The following is a 16,439-nucleotide window of genomic DNA, read 5'->3' as shown; positions in this document are numbered from 1 at the left end:
TCCAGGTGGAAACTGTGTGGTATGCCCAGGTGGAGCCTGTGTGTATGCCCGGGTGGAAACTGTGTGGTATGCCCAGGTCGAGCCTGTGTGGTATGCCCAGGTGGAGCCTGTGTGGTATGCCAGGGTGGAGCCTGTGTAATATGCCCGGGTGGAAACTGTGTGGTATGCCCAGGTGGAGCCTGTGTGGTATGCCCAGGTGGAGCCTGTGTGGTATGTCCAGGTGGAAACTGTGTGGTATGCCCAGGTGGAGCCTGTGTGGTATGCCCAGGTGGAACATGTGTGGTATGTCCAGGTGGAGCCTGTGTGGTATGCCCGGGTGGAAACTGTGTGGTATGCCGGGGTGGAAACTGTGTGGTATGTCCAGGTGGAGCCTGTGTGGTATGCCCAGGTGGAACATGTGTGGTATGCCCAGGTGGAGCCTGTGTGGTATGCCCTGGTGGAGCATGTGTGGTATGTCCAGGTGGAAACTGTGTGGTATGCACAGGCGGAGCCTGTGTGGTATGTCCAGGTGGAAACTGTGTGGTATGCCCAGGTGGAGCCTGTGTGGTATATCCAGGTGGAAACTGTGTGGTATGCCCAGGTGGAGCATGTGTGGTATGTCCAGGTGGAAACTCTGTGGTATGCCCAGGCGGAGCCTGTGTGGTATGTCCAGATGGAAACTGTGTGGTATGCCCAGGTGGAGCCTGTGTGGTATGTCCAGGTGGAAACTGTGTGATATGCCCAGGCAGAGCCTGTGTGGTATGCCCAGGTGGAGCCTGTGTGGTATGCCCAGGTGGTGCATGTGTGGTATGCCCAGGTGGAGCCTGTGTAGTATGCCCAGGTGGAACATGTGTGGTATGCCCAGGTGGAGCATGTGTGGTATGCCCAGGTGGAGCATGTGTGGTATGCCCAGGAGGAGCCTGTGTAGTATGCCCAGGTGGAACATGTGTGGTATGCCCAGGTGGAGCCTGTGTGGTATGCCCAGGTGGAGCCTGTGTGGTATGCCCGGGTGGAAACTGTGTGGTATGCCCAGGTGGAGCCTGTGAGGTATGCCCAGGTGGAACATGTGTTGTATGCCCAGGTGGAGCCTGTGTGGTATGCCCAGGTGGAACATGTGTGGTATGCCCAGGTGGAGCCTGTGTGGTATGTCCAGGTGGAAACTGTGTGGTATGCCCAGGTGGAGCCTGTGTGGTATGCCCAGGTGGAACATGTGTGGTATGCCCGGGTGGAGCCTGTGTGGTATGCCCGGGTGGAAACTGTGTGGTATGCCGGGGTGGAAACTGTGTGGTATGTCCAGGTGGAGCCTGTGTGGTATGCCCAGGTGGAACATGTGTGGTATGCCCAGGTGGAGCCTGTGTGGTATGCCCTGGTGGAGCATGTGTGGTATGTCCAGGTGGAAACTGTGTGGTATGCCCAGGTGGAGCCTGTGTGGTATATCCAGGTGGAAACTGTGTGGTATGCCCAGGTGGAGCATGTGTGGTATATCCAGGTGGAAACTGTGTGGTATGCCCAGGTGGAGCATGTGTGGTATGTCCAGGTGGAAACTGTGTGGTATGCCGGGGTGGAGCCTGTGTGTTATGCCCAGGTGGAGCATGTGTGGTATGTCCAGGTGGAAACTGTGTGGTATGCCCAGGCGGAGCGTGTGTGGTATGTCCAGATGGAAACTGTGTGGTATGCCCAGGTGGAGCCTGTGTGGTATGTCCAGGTGGAAACTGTGTGATATGTCCAGGCGGAGCCTGTGTGGTATGCCCAGGTGGAGCCTGTGTGGTATGCCCAGGTGGTGCATGTGTGGTATGCCCAGGTGGAGCCTGTGTAGTATGCCCAGGTGGAACATGTGTGGTATGCCCAGGTGGAGCCTGTGTGGTATGCCCAGGTGGAGCATGTGTGGTATGCCCAGGAGGAGCCTGTGTAGTATGCCCAGGTGGAACATGTGTGGTATGCCCAGGTGGAGCCTGTGTGGTATGCCCAGGTGGAGCCTGTGTGGTATGCCCGGGTGGAAACTGTGTGGTATGCCCAGGTGGAGCCTGTGAGGTATGCCCAGGTGGAACATGTGTTGTATGCCCAGGTGGAGCCTGTGTGGTATGCCCAGGTGGAACATGTGTGGTATGCCCAGGTGGAGCCTGTGTGGTATGCCCTGGTGTAGCATGTGTGGTATGTCCAGGTGGAAATTGTGTGGTATTCCCAGGCGGAGCCTGTGTGGTATGTCCAGGTGGAAACTGTGTGGTATGCCCAGGTGGAGCCTGTGTGGTATGCCCAGGTGGAGCCTGTGTGGTATGCACAGGTGGAACATGTGTGGTATGCCCAGGTGGAGCATGTATGGTATGTCCAGGTGGAAACTGTGTGGTATGCCCGGGTGGAGCCTGTGTGGTATGCCCATGTGGAGCATGTGTGGTATGTCCAGGTGGAAACTGTGTGGTATGCCCAGGCGGAGCCTGTGTGGTATCCAGGTGGAAACTGTGTGGTATGTCCAGGTGGAGCATGTGTGGTATGTCCAGGTGGAAACTGTGTGGTATGCCCAGTTGGAGCCTGTGTGGTATGCCCAGGTGGAGCCTGTGTGGTATGCCCAGGTGGAGCCTGTGTGGTGTGTCCGGGTGGAAACAGTGTGGTATGCCCAGGCAGAGCTTGTGTGGTATGTGCAGGCGGAAACTGTGTGGTATGCCCAGTTGGAGCATGTGTGGTATGTCCAGGTGGAAACTGTGTGGTATGCCCAGGCAGAGCCTGTGTGGTATGCCCAGGTGGAGCCTGTGTGGTCTGCCCAGGTGGAGCCTGTGTGGTATGTACGGGTGGAAACTGTGTGGTATGCCCAGGCGGAGCCTGTGTGGTATGTCCAGTCGGAAACTGTGTGGTATACCCAGGTGGAGTCTGTCTGGTATGCCCAGGTGGAACCTGTGTGGTATGTCCGGGTGGAACCTGTGTGGTATGCCCAGGTGGAGCCTGTGTAGTCTGCCTAGGCGGAGCCTGTGTGGTATGTCCAGGCGGAAACTGTGTGGTATGCCCAGGTGGAGCCTGTGTGTATGCCCGGGTGGAGCCTGTGTGGTATGACCGGGTGGAAACTGTGTGGTATGCCCGGGTGGAAACTGTGTGGTATGCCGGGGTGGAAACTGTGTGGTATGCCCAGGCGGAGCCTGTGTGGTATGCCCAGGTGGAGCCTGTGTTTATGCCCGGGTGGAGCCTGTGTGGTATGACCGGGTGGAAACTGTGTGGTATGCCCGGGTGGAAACTGTGTGGTATGCCGGGGTGGAAACTGTGTGGTATGCCCAGGCGGAGCCTGTGTGGTATGCCCAGGTGGAGCCTGTGTTTATGCCCGGGTGGAGCCTGTGTGGTATGACCGGGTGGAAACTGTGTGGTATGCCCGGGTGGAAACTGTGTGGTATGCCGGGGTGGAAACTGTGTGGTATGCCCAGGTGGAGCCTGTGTGGTATGCCCAGGTGGAACATGTGTGGTATGCCCAGGTGGAGCCTGTGTGGTATGCCCAGGTGGAGCCTGTGTGTATGCCCGGGTGGAGCCTGTGTGGTATGCCCGGGTGGAGCCTGTGTGGTATGCCCAGGTGGAACATGTGTGGTATGCCCAGGTGGAGCCTGTGTGGTATGCCCAGGTGGAGCATGTGTGGTATGTCCAGGTGGAAACTGTGTGGTAAGCCCGGGTGGAGCCTGTGTGGTATGCCCAGGCGGAGCATGTGTGGTATGTCCAGGTGGAAACTGTGTGGTATGCCCAGGTGGAGCCTGTGTGGTATGTCCAGGTGGAAACTGTGTGGTATGCCCGGGTGGAGCCTGTGTGGTATGCCCAGGCGGAGCCTGTGTGGTATCCAGGTGGAAACTGTGTGGTATGTCCAGGTGGAGCATGTGTGGTATGTCCAGGTGGAAACTGTGTGGTATGCCCAGGTGGAGCCTGTGTGGTATGCCCAGGTGGAGCCTGTGTGGTATGCGCAGGTGGAACATGTGGTATGCCCAGGTGGAGCATGTATGGTATGTCCAGGTGGAAACTGTGTGGTATGCCCGGGTGGAGCCTGAGTGGTATGCCCATGTGGAGCATGTGTGGTATGTCCAGGTGGAAACTGTGTGGTATGCCCAGGCGGAGCCTGTGTGGTATCCAGGTGGAAACTGTGTGGTATGTCCAGGTGGAGCATGTGTGGTATGTCCAGGTGGAAACTGTGTGGTATGCCCAGTTGGAGCCTGTGTGGTATGCCCAGGTGTAGCCTGTGTGGTATGCCCAGGTGGAGCCTGTGTGGTATGTCCGGGTGGAAACAGTGTTGTATGCCCAGGCGGAGCCTGTGTGGTATGTCCAGTCGGAAACTGTGTGGTATGCCCAGGTGGAGTCTGTCTGGTATGCCCAGGTGGAACCTGTGTGGTATGTCCGGGTGGAACCTGTGTGGTATGCCCAGGTGGAGCCTGTGTGGTCTGCCTAGGCGGAGCCTGTGTGGTATGTCCAGGCAGAAACTGTGTGGCATGCCCAGGCGGAGCCTGTGTGTATGCCCGGGTGGAGCCTGTGTGGTATGACAGGGTGGAAACTGTGTGGTATGCCCGGGTGGAAACTGTGTGGTATGCCGGGGTGGAAACTGTGTGGTATGCCCAGGCGGAGCCTGTGTGGTATGCCCAGGCGGAGCCTGTGTGGTATGCCCAGGTGGAGCCTGTGTGTATGCCCGGGTGGAGCCTGTGTGGTATGACCGGGTGGAAACTGTGTGGTATGCCGGGGTGGAAACTGTGTGGTATGCCCAGGTGGAGCCTGTGTGGTATGCCCAGGTGGAACATGTGTGGTATGCCCAGGTGGAGCCTGTGTGGTATGCCCAGGTGGAGCCTGTGTGTATGCCCGGGTGGAGCCTGTGTGGTATGCCCAGGTGGAGCCTGTGTGGTATGCCCAGGTGGAACATGTGTGGTATGCCCAGGTGGAGCCTGTGTGGTATGCCCAGGTGGAGCATGTGTGGTATGTCCAGGTGGAAACTGTGTGGTATGCCCGGGTGGAGCCTGTGTGGTATGCCCAGGCGGAGCATGTGTGGTATGTCCAGGTGGAAACTGTGTGGTATGCCCAGGCAGAGCCTGTGTGGTATGTCCAGGTGGAAACTGTGTGGTATGCCCAGGTAGAGCCTGTTTGGTATGCCCAGGTGGAGCCTGTGTGGTATGCCCAGGTGGAGCCTGTGTGGTATGCCCAGGTGGAGCATGTGTGGTATGTCCAGGTGGAAACTGTGTGGTATGCCCGGGTGGAGCCTGTGTGATATGCCCGGGTGGAAACTGTGTGGTATGCCCGGGTGGAAACTGTGTGGTATGCCCAGGTAAAACATGTGTGGTATGCCCAGGTGGAGCCTGTGTGGTATGCCCAGGTGGAACATGTGTGGTATGCCCAGGTGGAGCCTGTGTGGTATGCACAGGTGGAAACTGTGTGTTATGCCCAGGTGGAGCCCGTGTGGTATGCCCAGGTGGAACATGTGTGGTATGCCCAGGTGGAGCCTGTGTGGTATGCCCAGGTAAAGCATGTGTGGTATGTCCAGGTGGAAACTGTGTGGTATTCCCGGGTGGAGGATGTGTGGTATGTCCAGGTGGAAACTGTGTGGTATTCCTGGGTGGAGCCTGTGTGTTATGCCCAGGTGGAGCCTGTGTGGTATGCCCAGGTGGAGCCTGTGTGGTATGTCCAGGTGGAAACTGTGTGGTATGCCTGGGTAAAGCCTGTGTGGTATGCCCGGATGGAAACTGTGTGGTATGCCCGGGTGGAAACTATGTGGTATGCCCGGGTGGAGCCTGTGTGGTATGCCCAGGTGGACCCTGTGTGGTATGCCCGGGTGGAGCCTGTGTGGTATGCCCGGGTGGAGCCTGTGTGGTATGCCAAGGTGGAGCCTGTGTGGCATGCCCGGGCGGAAACTGTGTGGTATGCCCAGGTGGAGCATGTGTGGTATGCCTGGGTGGAGCCTGTGTGGTATGCCCAGGTGGAGCATGTGTGCTATGTCCAGGTGGAAACTGTGTGGTATGCCCAGGCGGAGCCTGTGGGGTATGTCCAGGTGGAAACTGTGTGGTATGCCCAGGCGTAGCCTGTGTGGTATGCCCAGGTGGAGCATGTGTGGTATGTCCAGGTGGAAACTATGTGGTATGTCCAGGTGGAAACTGTGTGGTATGCCCAGGCGGAGCCTGTGTGGTATGTCCAGGTGGAAACTGTGTGCTATGCCCAGGTGGAGCCTGTGTGGTATGCCCAGGTGGAGCCTGTGTGGTATGCCCAGGTGGAGCCTGTGTGGTATGCCCAGGTGGAGCCTGTGTGGTATGCCCGGGTAGAAACTGTGTGGTATGCCCGGGTGGAAACTGTGTGGTATGCCCAGGTGGAACATGTGTGGTATGCCCGGGTGGAGCCTGTGTGGTATGCCCAGGTGGAACATGTGTGGTATGCCCAGGTGGAGCCTGTGTGGTATGCCCAGGTGGAGCCTGTGTGGTATGCCCGGGTAGAAACTGTGTGGTATGCCCGGGTGGAAACTGTGTGGTATGCCCAGGTGGAACATGTGTGGTATGCACGGGTGGAGCCTGTGTGGTATGCCCAGTTGGAGCCTGTGTGGAATGCCCAGGTGGTGCCTGTGTGTATGCCCGGGTGGAGCCTGTGTGGTATGCCCAAGTGGAGCATGTGTGGTATGTCCAAGTGGAAACTGTGTGGTATGCCCAGGCGGAGCCTGTGTGGTATGCCCAGGTGGAAACTGTGTGGTTTGCCCAGGTGGAGCCTGTGTGGAATGCCCAGGTGGAGCATGTGTGGTATGTCCAGGTGGAAACTGTGTGGTATGCCCAGGTGGAGCCTGTGTGTATGCCCGGGTGGAAACTGTGTGGTATGCCCAGGTCGAGCCTGTGTGGTATGCCCTGGTGGAGCCTGTGTGGTATGCCCGGGTGGAGCCTGTGTAATATGCCCGGGTGGAAACTGTGTGGTATGCCCAGGTGGAGCCTGTGTGGTATGCCCAGGTGGAGCCTGTGTGGTATGTCCAGGTGGAAACTGTGTGGTATGCCCAGGTGGAGCCTGTGTGGTATGCCCAGGTGGAACATGTGTGGTATGCCCGGGTGGAGCCTGTGTGGTATGCCCGGGTGGAAACTGTGTGGTATGCGGGGGTGGAAACTGTGTGGTATGTCCAGGTGGAGCCTGTGTGGTATGCCCAGGTGGAACATGTGTGGTATGCCCAGGTGGAGCCTGTGTGGTATGCCCTGGTGGAGCATGTGTGGTATGTCCAGGTGGAAACTGTGTGGTATGCACAGGCGGAGCCTGTGTGGTATGTCCAGGTGGAAACTGTGTGGTATGCCCAGGTGGAGCCTGTGTGGTATATCCAGGTGGAAACTGTGTGGTATGCCCAGGTGGAGCATGTGTGGTATGTCCAGGTGGAAACTGTGTGGTATGCCGGGGTGGAGCCTGTGTGTTATGCCCAGGTGGAGCATGTGTGGTATGTCCAGGTGGAAACTCTGTGGTATGCCCAGGCGGAGCCTGTGTGGTATGTCCAGATGGAAACTGTGTGGTATGCCCAGGTGGAGCCTGTGTGGTATGTCCAGGTGGACACTGTGTGATATGCCCAGGCGGAGCCTGTGTGGTATGCCCAGGTGGAGCCTGTGTGGTATGCCCAGGTGGTGCATGTGTGGTATGCCCAGGTGGAGCCTGTGTAGTATGCCCAGGTGGAACATGTGTGGTATGCCCAGGTGGAGCATGTGTGGTATGCCCAGGTGGAGCATGTGTGGTATGCCCAGGAGGAGCCTGTGTAGTATGCCCAGGTGGAACATGTGTGGTATGCCCAGGTGGAGCCTGTGTGGTATACCCAGGTGGAGCCTGTGTGGTATGCCCGGGTGGAAACTGTGTGGTATGCCCAGGTGGAGCCTGTGAGGTATGCCCAGGTGGAACATGTGTTGTATGCACCGGTGGAGCCTGTGTGGTATGCCCAGGTGGAACATGTGTGGTATGCCCAGGTGGAGCCTGTGTGGTATGCCCTGGTGTAGCATGTGTGGTATGTCCAGGTGGAAATTGTGTGGTATGCCCAGGCGGAGCCTGTGTGGTATGTCCAGGTGGAAACTGTGTGGTATGCCCAGGTGGAGCCTGTGTGGTATGCCCAGGTGGAGCCTGTGTGGTATGCACAGGTGGAACATGTGTGGTATGCCCAGGTGGAGCATGTATGGTATGTCCAGGTGGAAACTGTGTGGTATGCCCGGGTGGAGCCTGTGTGGTATGCCCATGTGGAGCATGTGTGGTATGTCCAGGTGGAAACTGTGTGGTATGCCCAGGCGGAGCCTGTGTGGTATCCAGGTGGAAACTGTGTGGTATGTCCAGGTGGAGCATGTGTGGTATGTCCAGGTGGAAACTGTGTGGTATGCCCAGTTGGAGCCTGTGTGGTATGCCCAGGTGGAGCCTGTGTGGTATGCCCAGGTGGAGCCTGTGTGGTATGTCCGGGTGGAAACAGTGTGGTATGCCCAGGCAGAGCTTGTGTGGTATGTGCAGGCGGAAACTGTGTGGTATGCCCAGTTGGAGCATGTGTGGTATGTCCAGGTGGAAACTGTGTGGTATGCCCAGGCAGAGCCTGTGTGGTATGCCCAGGTGGAGCCTGTGTGGTCTGCCCAGGTGGAGCCTGTGTGGTATGTCCGGGTGGAAACTGTGTGGTATGCCCAGGCGGAGCCTGTGTGGTATGTCCAGTCGGAAACTGTGTGGTATACCCAGGTGGAGTCTGTCTGGTATGCCCAGGTGGAACCTGTGTGGTATGTCCGGGTGGAACCTGTGTGGTATGCCCAGGTGGAGCCTGTGTGGTCTGCCTAGGCGGAGCCTGTGTGGTATGTCCAGGCGGAAACTGTGTGGTATGCCCAGGTGGAGCCTGTGTGTATGCCCTGGTGGAGCCTGTGTGGTATGACCGGGTGGAAACTGTGTGGTATGCCCGGGTGGAAACTGTGTGGTATGCCGGGGTGGAAACTGTGTGGTATGCCCAGGCGGAGCCTGTGTGGTATGCCCAGGTGGAGCCTGTGTTTATGCCCGGGTGGAGCCTGTGTGGTATGACCGGGTGGAAACTGTGTGGTATGCCCGGGTGGAAACTGTGTGGTATGCCGGGGTGGAAACTGTGTGGTATGCCCAGGTGGAACATGTGTGGTATGCCCAGGTGGAGCCTGTGTGGTATGCCCAGGTGGAGCCTGTGTGTATGCCCGGGTGGAGCCTGTGTGGTATGCCCAGGTGGAGCCTGTGTGGTATGCCCAGGTGGAACATGTGTGGTATGCCCAGGTGGAGCCTGTGTGCTATGCCCAGGTGGAGCATGTGTGGTATGTCCAGGTGGAAACTGTGTGGTATGCCCGGGTGGAGCCTGTGTGGTATGCCCAGGCGGAGCATGTGTGGTATGTCCAGGTGGAAACTGTGTGGTATGCCCAGGTGGAGCCTGTGTGGTATGCCCTCTTGGAGCATGTGTGGTATGTCCAGGTTGAAACTGTGTGGTATGCCCAGGCAGAGCCTGTGTGGTATGTCCAGGTGGAAACTGTGTGGTATGCCCAGGTAGAGCCTGTGTGGTATGCCCAGGTGGAGCATGTGTGGTATGCCCAGGTGGAGCCTGTGTGGTATGCCCAGGTGCAGCCTGTGTGGTATGTCCAGGTGGAAACTGTGTGGTATGCCCGGGTGGAGCCTGTGTGGTATGCCCGGGTGGAAACTGTGTGGTATGCCCTGGTGGAAACTGTGTGGTATGCCCAGGTAAAACATGTGTGGTATGCCCAGGTGGAGCCTGTGTGGTATGCCCAGGTGGAACATGTGTGGTATGCCCAGGTGGAGCCTGTGTGGTATGCACAGGTGGAAACTGTGTGTTATGCCCAGGTGGAGCCCGTGTGGTATGCCCAGGTGGAACATGTGTGGTATGCCAAGGTGGAGCCTGTGTGGTATGCCCAGGTAAAGCATGTGTGGTATGTCCAGGTGGAAACTGTGTGGTATTCCCGGGTGGAGGATGTGTGGTATGTCCAGGTGGAAACTGTGTGGTATTCCTGGGTGGAGCCTGTGTGGTATGCCCAGGGGGAGCCTGTGTGGTATGTCCAGGTGGAAACTGTGTGGTATGCCCGGGTGGAGCCTGTGTGGTATGCCCAGGCGGAGCCTGTGTGGTATCCAGGTGGAAACTGTGTGGTATGTCCAGGTGGAGCATGTGTGGTATGTCCAGGTGGAAACTGTGTGGTATGCCCAGGTGGAGCCTGTGTGGTATGCCCAGGTGGAGCCTGTTGTGTATGCGCAGGTGGAACATGTGGTATGCCCAGGTGGAGCATGTATGGTATGTCCAGGTGGAAACTGTGTGGTATGCCCGGGTGGAGCCTGAGTGGTATGCCCATGTGGAGCATGTGTGGTATGTCCAGGTGGAAACTGTGTGGTATGCCCAGGCGGAGCCTGTGTGGTATCCAGGTGGAAACTGTGTGGTATGTCCAGGTGGAGCATGTGTGGTATGTCCAGGTGGAAACTGTGTGGTATGCCCAGTTGGAGCCTGTGTGGTATGCCCAGGTGTAGCCTGTGTGGTATGCCCAGGTGGAGCCTGTGTGGTATGTCCGGGTGGAAACAGTGTTGTATGCCCAGTCGGAAACTGTGTGGTATGCCCAGGTGGAGTCTGTCTGGTATGCCCAGGTGGAACCTGTGTGGTATGTCCGGGTGGAACCTGTGTGGTATGCCCAGGTGGAGCCTGTGTGGTCTGCCTAGGCGGAGCCTGTGTGGTATGTCCAGGCAGAAACTGTGTGGCATGCCCAGGCGGAGCCTGTGTGTATGCCCGGGTGGAGCCTGTGTGGTATGACAGGGTGGAAACTGTGTGGTATGCCCGGGTGGAAACTGTGTGGTATGCCGGGGTGGAAACTGTGTGGTATGCCCAGGCGGAGCCTGTGTGGTATGCCCAGGCGGAGCCTGTGTGGTATGCCCAGGTGGAGCCTGTGTGTATGCCCGGGTGGAGCCTGTGTGGTATGACCGGGTGGAAACTGTGTGGTATGCCGGGGTGGAAACTGTGTGGTATGCCCAGGTGGAGCCTGTGTGGTATGCCCAGGTGGAACATGTGTGGTATGCCCAGGTGGAGCCTGTGTGGTATGCCCAGGTGGAGCCTGTGTGTATGCCCGGGTGGAGCCTGTGTGGTATGCCCAGGTGGAGCCTGTGTGGTATGCCCAGGTGGAACATGTGTGGTATGCCCAGGTGGAGCCTGTGTGGTATGCCCAGGTGGAGCATGTGTGGTATGTCCAGGTGGAAACTGTGTGGTATGCCCGGGTGGAGCCTGTGTGGTATGCCCAGGCGGAGCATGTGTGGTATGTCCAGGTGGAAACTGTGTGGTATGCCCAGGTGGAGCCTGTGTGGTATGCCCTCTTGGAGCATGTGTGGTATGTCCAGGTGGAAACTGTGTGGTATGCCCAGGCAGAGCCTGTGTGGTATGTCCAGGTGGAAACTGTGTGGTATGCCCAGGTAGAGCCTGTGTGGTATGCCCAGGTGGAGCCTGTGTGGTATGCCCAGGTGGAGCCTGTGTGGTATGCCCAGGTGGAGCATGTGTGGTATGTCCAGGTGGAAACTGTGTGGTATGCCCGGGTGGAGCCCGTGTGGTATGCCCGGGTGGAAACTGTGTGGTATGCCCGGGTGGAAACTGTGTGGTATGCCCAGGTAAAACATGTGTGGTATGCCCAGGTGGAGCCTGTGTGGTATGCCCAGGTGGAACATGTGTGGTATGCCCAGGTGGAGCCTGTGTGGTATGCACAGGTGGAAACTGTGTGTTATGCCCAGGTGGAGCCCGTGTGGTATGCCCAGGTGGAACATGTGTGGTATGCCCAGGTGGAGCCTGTGTGGTATGCCCAGGTAAAGCATGTGTGGTATGTCCAGGTGGAAACTGTGTGGTATTCCCGGGTGGAGGATGTGTGGTATGTCCAGGTGGAAACTGTGTGGTATTCCTGGGTGGAGCCTGTGTGGTATGCCCAGGTGGAGCCTGTGTGGTATGCCCAGGTGGAGCCTGTGTGGTATGTCCAGGTGGAAACTGTGTGGTATGCCTGGGTAAAGCCTGTGTGGTATGCCCGGATGGAAACTGTGTGGTATGCCCGGGTGGAAACTATGTGGTATGCCCGGGTGGAGCCTGTGTGGTATGCCCAGGTGGACCCTGTGTGGTATGCCCGGGTGGAGCCTGTGTGGTATGCCCGGGTGGAGCCTGTGTGGTATGCCAAGGTGGAGCCTGTGTGGCATGCCCGGGCGGAAACTGTGTGGTATGCCCAGGTGGAGCATGTGTGGTATGCCTGGGTGGAGCCTGTGTGGTATGCCCAGGTGGAGCATGTGTGCTATGTCCAGGTGGAAACTGTGTGGTATGCCCAGGCGGAGCCTGTGGGGTATGTCCAGGTGGAAACTGTGTGGTATGCCCAGGCGTAGCCTGTGTGGTATGCCCAGGTGGAGCATGTGTGGTATGTCCAGGTGGAAACTATGTGGTATGTCCAGGTGGAAACTGTGTGGTATGCCCAGGCGGAGCCTGTGTGGTATGTCCAGGTGGAAACTGTGTGCTATGCCCAGGTGGAGCCTGTGTGGTATGCCCAGGTGGAGCCTGTGTGGTATGCCCAGGTGGAGCCTGTGTGGTATGCCCAGGTGGAGCCTGTGTGGTATGCCCGGGTAGAAACTGTGTGGTATGCCCGGGTGGAAACTGTGTGGTATGCCCAGGTGGAACATGTGTGGTATGCCCGGGTGGAGCCTGTGTGGTATGCCCAGGTGGAACATGTGTGGTATGCCCAGGTGGAGCCTGTGTGGTATGCCCAGGTGGAGCCTGTGTGGTATGCCCGGGTAGAAACTGTGTGGTATGCCCGGGTGGAAACTGTGTGGTATGCCCAGGTGGAACATGTGTGGTATGCACGGGTGGAGCCTGTGTGGTATGCCCAGTTGGAGCCTGTGTGGAATGCCCAGGTGGTGCCTGTGTGTATGCCCGGGTGGAGCCTGTGTGGTATGCCCAAGTGGAGCATGTGTGGTATGTCCAAGTGGAAACTGTGTGGTATGCCCAGGCGGAGCCTGTGTGGTATGCCCAGGTGGAAACTGTGTGGTTTGCCCAGGTGGAGCCTGTGTGGAATGCCCAGGTGGAGCATGTGTGGTATGTCCAGGTGGAAACTGTGTGGTATGCCCAGGTGGAGCCTGTGTGTATGCCCGGGTGGAAACTGTGTGGTATGCCCAGGTCGAGCCTGTGTGGTATGCCCAGGTGGAGCCTGTGTGGTATGCCCGGGTGGAGCCTGTGTAATATGCCCGGGTGGAAACTGTGTGGTATGCCCAGGTGGAGCCTGTGTGGTATGCCCAGGTGGAGCCTGTGTGGTATGTCCAGGTGGAAACTGTGTGGTATGCCCAGGTGGAGCCTGTGTGGTATGCCCAGGTGGAACATGTGTGGTATGCCCGGGTGGAGCCTGTGTGGTATGCCCGGGTGGAAACTGTGTGGTATGCGGGGGTGGAAACTGTGTGGTATGTCCAGGTGGAGCCTGTGTGGTATGCCCAGGTGGAACATGTGTGGTATGCCCAGGTGGAGCCTGTGTGGTATGCCCTGGTGGAGCATGTGTGGTATGTCCAGGTGGAAACTGTGTGGTATGCACAGGCGGAGCCTGTGTGGTATGTCCAGGTGGAAACTGTGTGGTATGCCCAGGTGGAGCCTGTGTGGTATATCCAGGTGGAAACTGTGTGGTATGCCCAGGTGGAGCATGTGTGGTATGTCCAGGTGGAAACTGTGTGGTATGCCGGGGTGGAGCCTGTGTGTTATGCCCAGGTGGAGCATGTGTGGTATGTCCAGGTGGAAACTCTGTGGTATGCCCAGGCGGAGCCTGTGTGGTATGTCCAGATGGAAACTGTGTGGTATGCCCAGGTGGAGCCTGTGTGGTATGTCCAGGTGGAAACTGTGTGATATGCCCAGGCGGAGCCTGTGTGGTATGCCCAGGTGGAGCCTGTGTGGTATGCCCAGGTGGTGCATGTGTGGTATGCCCAGGTGGAGCCTGTGTAGTATGCCCAGGTGGAACATGTGTGGTATGCCCAGGTGGAGCATGTGTGGTATGCCCAGGTGGAGCATGTGTGGTATGCCCAGGAGGAGCCTGTGTAGTATGCCCAGGTGGAACATGTGTGGTATGCCCAGGTGGAGCCTGTGTGGTATACCCAGGTGGAGCCTGTGTGGTATGCCCGGGTGGAAACTGTGTGGTATGCCCAGGTGGAGCCTGTGAGGTATGCCCAGGTGGAACATGTGTTGTATGCACCGGTGGAGCCTGTGTGGTATGCCCAGGTGGAACATGTGTGGTATGCCCAGGTGGAGCCTGTGTGGTATGCCCTGGTGTAGCATGTGTGGTATGTCCAGGTGGAAATTGTGTGGTATGCCCAGGCGGAGCCTGTGTGGTATGTCCAGGTGGAAACTGTGTGGTATGCCCAGGTGGAGCCTGTGTGGTATGCCCAGGTGGAGCCTGTGTGGTATGCACAGGTGGAACATGTGTGGTATGCCCAGGTGGAGCATGTATGGTATGTCCAGGTGGAAACTGTGTGGTATGCCCGGGTGGAGCCTGTGTGGTATGCCCATGTGGAGCATGTGTGGTATGTCCAGGTGGAAACTGTGTGGTATGCCCAGGCGGAGCCTGTGTGGTATCCAGGTGGAAACTGTGTGGTATGTCCAGGTGGAGCATGTGTGGTATGTCCAGGTGGAAACTGTGTGGTATGCCCAGTTGGAGCCTGTGTGGTATGCCCAGGTGGAGCCTGTGTGGTATGCCCAGGTGGAGCCTGTGTGGTATGTCCGGGTGGAAACAGTGTGGTATGCCCAGGCAGAGCTTGTGTGGTATGTGCAGGCGGAAACTGTGTGGTATGCCCAGTTGGAGCATGTGTGGTATGTCCAGGTGGAAACTGTGTGGTATGCCCAGGCAGAGCCTGTGTGGTATGCCCAGGTGGAGCCTGTGTGGTCTGCCCAGGTGGAGCCTGTGTGGTATGTCCGGGTGGAAACTGTGTGGTATGCCCAGGCGGAGCCTGTGTGGTATGTCCAGTCGGAAACTGTGTGGTATACCCAGGTGGAGTCTGTCTGGTATGCCCAGGTGGAACCTGTGTGGTATGTCCGGGTGGAACCTGTGTGGTATGCCCAGGTGGAGCCTGTGTGGTCTGCCTAGGCGGAGCCTGTGTGGTATGTCCAGGCGGAAACTGTGTGGTATGCCCAGGTGGAGCCTGTGTGTATGCCCTGGTGGAGCCTGTGTGGTATGACCGGGTGGAAACTGTGTGGTATGCCCGGGTGGAAACTGTGTGGTATGCCGGGGTGGAAACTGTGTGGTATGCCCAGGCGGAGCCTGTGTGGTATGCCCAGGTGGAGCCTGTGTTTATGCCCGGGTGGAGCCTGTGTGGTATGACCGGGTGGAAACTGTGTGGTATGCCCGGGTGGAAACTGTGTGGTATGCCGGGGTGGAAACTGTGTGGTATGCCCAGGTGGAACATGTGTGGTATGCCCAGGTGGAGCCTGTGTGGTATGCCCAGGTGGAGCCTGTGTGTATGCCCGGGTGGAGCCTGTGTGGTATGCCCAGGTGGAGCCTGTGTGGTATGCCCAGGTGGAACATGTGTGGTATGCCCAGGTGGAGCCTGTGTGCTATGCCCAGGTGGAGCATGTGTGGTATGTCCAGGTGGAAACTGTGTGGTATGCCCGGGTGGAGCCTGTGTGGTATGCCCAGGCGGAGCATGTGTGGTATGTCCAGGTGGAAACTGTGTGGTATGCCCAGGTGGAGCCTGTGTGGTATGCCCTCTTGGAGCATGTGTGGTATGTCCAGGTTGAAACTGTGTGGTATGCCCAGGCAGAGCCTGTGTGGTATGTCCAGGTGGAAACTGTGTGGTATGCCCAGGTAGAGCCTGTGTGGTATGCCCAGGTGGAGCATGTGTGGTATGCCCAGGTGGAGCCTGTGTGGTATGCCCAGGTGGAGCCTGTGTGGTATGTCCAGGTGGAAACTGTGTGGTATGCCCGGGTGGAGCCTGTGTGGTATGCCCGGGTGGAAACTGTGTGGTATGCCCTGGTGGAAACTGTGTGGTATGCCCAGGTAAAACATGTGTGGTATGCCCAGGTGGAGCCTGTGTGGTATGCCCAGGTGGAACATGTGTGGTATGCCCAGGTGGAGCCTGTGTGGTATGCACAGGTGGAAACTGTGTGTTATGCCCAGGTGGAGCCCGTGTGGTATGCCCAGGTGGAACATGTGTGGTATGCCAAGGTGGAGCCTGTGTGGTATGCCCAGGTAAAGCATGTGTGGTATGTCCAGGTGGAAACTGTGTGGTATTCCCGGGTGGAGGATATGTGGTATGTCCAGGTGGAAACTGTGTGGTATTCCTGGGTGGAGCCTGTGTGGTATGCCCAGGGGGAGCCTGTGTGGTATGCCCAGGTGGAGCCTGTGTGGTATGCCCCGTTGGAGCCTGTGTGGTATGCCCAGGTGGAGCTTGTGTGGTATGCCCAGGTGGAGCATGTATGGTATGTCCAGGTGGAAACTGTGTGGTATGCCCGGGTAAAGCCTGTGTGGTATGCCCGGATGGAAACTGTGTGGTATGCCCGGGTGGAAACT

Source organism: Apodemus sylvaticus, chromosome 14 (genome assembly GCF_947179515.1).
Source record: "Apodemus sylvaticus chromosome 14, mApoSyl1.1, whole genome shotgun sequence".
Taxonomy (NCBI): Eukaryota; Metazoa; Chordata; class Mammalia; order Rodentia; family Muridae; genus Apodemus; species Apodemus sylvaticus.
Note: the sequence above shows the minus strand (reverse complement) of the source record.